The sequence below is a fragment of the Alligator sinensis genome, unplaced genomic scaffold (assembly GCF_000455745.1).
Source record: "Alligator sinensis unplaced genomic scaffold, ASM45574v1 scaffold1873_1, whole genome shotgun sequence".
NCBI lineage: Eukaryota > Metazoa > Chordata > Crocodylia > Alligatoridae > Alligator > Alligator sinensis.
In genome coordinates this window covers 27,361-32,888 of record NW_005843576.1, presented here as the reverse complement: position 1 = coordinate 32,888, position 5,528 = coordinate 27,361, and positions in this window count along the sequence as shown.

Here is a 5,528-nt window from a genome sequence, read left to right as displayed (position 1 = left end):
TGTGTTGGTGCAGTCAAGATGGGAGGTTAGCAGGGTCTGAGCATGACATTGCATTTGGACCTTTGGGATGGAAAAGTAGTATCAGGCTTGATGCATAAGTCCTTACAGTTGCTACTGAGAAATGGGAGTTATTACTTCAGCTCAAGCAGTAAAGCAGAGAAGTGGCGGTAAGGGTTGGCAACGACCTGGACGTGGAGTGCAGGGGTAAAGCCACGATGAGCCTGCAGGATGTCCGTGGATGCCACAGAGGATTCAAGAGGAAAAAAGAAAGGCTCAACTTTTGGGTAGGGTGGGAAGGCAAGGATTCAGTCAATGGTTGTAGTCGCCCAAGCACGGGACCTCTCTGTTCAAACTGAGCACATAGAGGATTGGATCAATCTTCCAATTACCGCAACCTCCTCTGTTTTGTTAATTAACCTAACCGCCATCACTGCTGCTTTGCAATCACTGCTATGAAACTTAATGAGCTCTAAAAAATTCAATGAGTGTGAACTGCAGGAGGGGATCTTCCTCAGAGAGCTTATGAAACAGAATGCCAGTGAGGCTGTTCTGAATAGGCATTCTGTCCTAGGTGGATCTCTGATCAACAAATTCTTGTCTGACGCTGGCTAGAAAAATAAGGGGAGAGCCTAGTAAGCAGTTACCATGCTGGTAAAAGTGGGGTTCAGCTCTGTAGAACCAGCCCTTCCTTCCCCAGCAGGGCTGATCCTGGGATGGCTCCACTTGTTGCAGGTAGAGTGGAGTATGCACATACTTTCCATGGACTTAGCTCACTGGTATGGGTTTTCCCTTGGTATGAGTGTGTCAACCTATTCACGACCATTGAGCCATGGAAGTCTAGGGGCCTAACTGGCTGTGTATGGGGCAGAGGGGGGCAGCATCTGTGGCTGCTGAGTTAGAGACTGGAACTGGTGCCCTGGATGCCCCCCAGCATTATGCTACTGTGACCATGTATATACTGTGTTGGCAGATCTGGGCAGCTGCCCTCTGTCTGGGCTGCAGATGGCAGAGATGGTGAGGAAGGTGAGTGGATGCTAACATTGTGTAATGGACTCTGAGCCACCTGCATGGAGATCTGGATGATGGGCCAGAAGAACCTGATTCATAGCCTGACTCGCTTGTTAAAGTCTGGCCCATGGGAGCAGTGCGTTAACCTATCACAGGCTGAGCAGGTTCTGGTAGGACTGAGGCACAGGTGCAGTGACCCTCTGCAGAGAGCCTGCCTATCCGGATGATGCCTGGCTTACAACGCTCGTCACACATGCCATACTGAGATGGTGCTTACAGAGAAAATGAGCCAAAGTGTGCAGTCCTCTACCTTGCCTCAATCAGGATTTCCTTCCCTCCTTATGCTACACCTGGCAGCTCTGTATTGGAAGTGCTATACTGGCTGCAAACGTAGACTCAGGTCCACCTTCATCCCAAGAGCTCTTTACTGTCAGCCTGAGCAAATCCATTACTTTTCTTTACCACCCCGGATGGCTGTCCACTCCACAGCTGCAGATCTCTGTAAATAAAATGCAGCCTCATTAGGCAGCAATGTTCAGAGCCAGAACAGGTGCAATCTCTTAGTTTTGCTTGTGCTAGAATATTGTTCTGACTTTCTTTTGCATAAAAAAGCTAGGAGGGATTTATTTCCTGCTCTGAAGTTGCCATGCAGTCCACCTGCTCTTTCTGCTAAGCAAGGGCTGACTTGCATCTTTATTGGGGCAACATAACTCCTGCACCTGTCTCCCAGGTCAGCCTCCTGTTCTTTGTGCAGTACATAAATTAATACATTAATCTGGAATGTGTGTACAGTACAGTCCCTTTGAAGCAGGGTGGTTGGGGCATGTGTCACTCAGTGCTGTTTCCAGTAATACTTATCTCTTCAGCACAGGGATGCTGGATTTAGTTGGGTCCTCTTGGAAGATCCCCCCACCTTCCCTGGGGTGTGGTAAGAAAGAGCAGTTCCTGTGTACAGGTATGGAAGCAGAGGGACTCCAACAGGCAGCTGTGTGGGGGGGTGCATTAAGGGGAGGCATGCAGGCCTACCCCAACTCCTCAATGCTGCTGGTCATTAAATGCCAACCATGTATTTGGCCAAGCCCACTGTGGCAGTGGGATTATTTATTCCATGTGGCTTGTCTCCACTGTTTGTCACATCTTTATCCCTGTAACATCTTGCTAATTTAGATTTCTCTGGGACCCAGGCCCAAGGGAGTTAGGTCTTTGCTTTTTCTGGCAGCAGGATCAAGCTCTTTAAAGACTTGGTGCCACTTGGCATCAATAGTGCAAAACTGGGGGATGGGGGTAGGTTGGAGTTGTACCCTTCCCATCCTGGCCAGTGTAGCTGACAAAGCACCCAGTCCTGGCCTGTTGTATTGCGGCAGAACTTTTTCTGGCTTCAGTGGGAGCAGGATTGAGTCTGAAACATTCCTAGAGTTTCATGCAGCTGCTTGTCCTGTCCTGCGGGGTGATGGGCAGTTAGGCACAGTTCCAGGACCAGAAAAGGAGGAGGTCCCAGCTCCTACCTCCAGGCATGTGGTCAGAATACTGGTATTCGTCTCTTCCTGAAGGAGTTCCTTGCCAGGCCAGGTGAGACTTCATGGTGAGCCTTTTGGGGTCCAGTTTCCCTTCATTTCCCAGTGTGAATGGGGCATCACCCCCATAAAAGTTAACCGAGCTTTGGTCCCAGGAGATCCTGAGCAGACTAGCTGGCAAAGGGTGAGGAGTTTGAAAAGGATGCTAATTTTTTGTGTAAACAATGGACAATGCTAGCTCTTAATTTTCACTTGTTTTTTGACTACAGAAAAATTAGAAGAGCAATTCTGTGGCAAAGAGCTCAGAAAGGCTGCAGCAATGCAGAATGGTTTCAACACTATGGATTCCTATTTGAAATCTCTGGGTTTGTCTTGTGGATCTTGTTTGGACACCTAACAGTGCCTGACACCCCATGGTACCCTGGTTGAGAATCACTATTCTAGATGAAAGGAAGGGTGGATATACAGCTAAGGCCCCGCTACTTTGTATGGGACATGTAGATTCAAGCCCTTCCAAGGCTGCCAGTGGCACCTTGCAAGGAGAGGTTCAGAGACTACTTGTATAGTGGGGCAGACAGCATTACCTTTCTTCCCAGAAGTGTCTGAAGCTATAAATACAATAAAACAGGTGAGGAGCTTGGCTGTCACAGGAACAGAGACCTGATCAACACCATAGACAAGAGCACTGCATGCTTATGGAGCATGCATTAAGCAGGAGCTAGGCTTTGTTTTCTCTTGAGAATCCAGGGAAAGGTGAGTCCATGCAATGTTGCCCTGGACTGCAGTTGAACTTTGGCCGATGGATATTTTTGGGGTCCCATGAGTATTTTTCATGATAGAGAGCTGTCGCCTACATGCTATGTCCCAGTTCCACCCCCCTCCCTCCCACCATCCCCCATATTTTCCCAGCAACATGTCCTGGGTGCTGTTAACCCTTACCACTCTGGCATGTTCACTCCAGCAATGTTTTTCATTCATGAGAAACTTCTCACTTTGTGGGAGGGGGTGTGAAAGGGGAGGCTTCTCTGCCAAGAGGGGAGCAGCTAAAATTCTGGAAAAACTTGGGTCTGTTTGGTCGTCTTTTTCTGCCCCAAGTCACCCTGCCACTCCTGCCCTGCTGACAATAGGAGCTCAGATGGCCTCAGTACCAGGGCCAGGGTGTTCTTGCACAGAATCTAGCAGCAAGTTTAGAAAGGATGGCTGTCGGGGCAATAGGAGGAATCAGAGAAGAGGCTTGCTGCCTAATGGAGGGGACACATGTTGTGCCTGTGTTGAGTTGGGAGCCAGAAGCCAAATCTGTCCAGCTTTTCCTTTGACGGGCAACTTCCCCAGCTGCTGTACCTGCTGAGGTGCCAGGTATATTTGCACGCTGGGAGCCCTGTCAGCCAAGCTGTCTGCCCTCGCATCCCTTTTGCCACCCTGTTTCTACGCTCCTTACGTTGATAGCATTGGCTGTAGGAAGATGGGATATTTCTGTTGGTTAGTTCACACTCACCAAACACTAGACCCAGACTTTTCAGGGTTGGAAAAATCTGTTTGCCTGTTGTGAGCAGCGGTTGTTCACACGTGCCATCAGTTTCTGTAGACTCAGCTTGGTGTTTTTGTAAAATATTTAGCAAAGATGAATATCTAAACCTGTGCCACTCATAAAACTTCAGTACTGTCTCCTGGAGTCGACAGACAGCACCACAGCCTCTGAGCCATTGGAAAGACCAGCCAGATTTTACTGATGATGTTCAGAATGCAGTAGGGGCAGAGGCAGTGATGTGGACAAGGACTAGGTGCAGTTCAATCTGCTTCTGCTTGGGGGAAAAGCCCCAGCAGCAGGAAAGCGCTGCAGCTAGGCATGGGGGAACGAAGCGGTTTTTTTTAAAGAAAGGGAGGGGTGGAGTAGCAGAGGCAGCTTCCTTTTTTCGCACAGCTTCTACAAGTCTATACCTTGCTCAAAGATGGACAAACCAGCCTGCACATGCTTTCATCCATCTGGCACCTAATTACTATTGTGTGGGTTATACAATCCAGCACATCCATTTGGTTACCCCTGAGGTTCCTTCACAAATAGCGAAGAGATCCCAGGAGTGTGCTTGCAGCTTGTGTATGTGATTCCAGCAACAGTAGTTCAGCTGGAGCATATGCTCTTTGGGGCAAAGACAATTGTCATTCTCTGCATTGTTTAGCATAATAGGGCTCTGATTCTCTGATAGGGCTCTTAGGCTCATTACAGTGACACCTAATAGATGATGTCTGATCTTTTAATAGCTCATCCTCTGCAGAGTTGGCTTGACAGAGTGCAGAAGCCTTATGCTTTTCAGCTTTACAAGTCATTACAAGGAAGCAGGATCATTTTAACCTAAACTGGATAAAACTTGTAATGTCAACCTGCTGTGGCAAATGTAAGTCTCATTTTGGATGACTGTGGAATAAAATGTCCAAGTACGGGATCATTTCTAGGGTGCAAGTGGTTCGAGGGACTCTGCCCATTGAAAAGGGAACTCTCCTTAGTTGCCTACTTGAGAGTCCAAGGCTGATGTTGTCTCCAAGAATAGGGAAGCAAAGAATAGAAACTGCACTAAGTAGGGGTGCACTAATAGAGATTTTGGGGGCCAAAACTGATGGACGATTTTTAAGGAGGCATATCAGCTGATACAGCTGTGTGCAGCTGGTAAGTCTGTTATGGTGGAAGGAGGGAGGGGAGGAGAGGGGTGTGGGAGGGGTAGATCAACACCCCCCCCTGTGGTGAGGGAGGGAGTGGTGCTGGAGCAGCCACCGCCTAGCTGGCGCAGGGTGGGGTGCGGGATGGAGCTGCAGCTCTTCTGGGGAGTGCGGGGAGTGCTTGCTACTGCTGCAAGCATCCTGGGAGGGCATGGGTGGGGGGAGCATGTGCCCCTGGATCTGTGCGGGGTGAAGGCGGGGCGGGCTGGGACTGCACCAGGCTGTTCCGAGTGGGGACTGGGCTGTGCTGCACTTGGGACGAGTGGCGTCAACGGCACTGGGAGTGGGGCTATG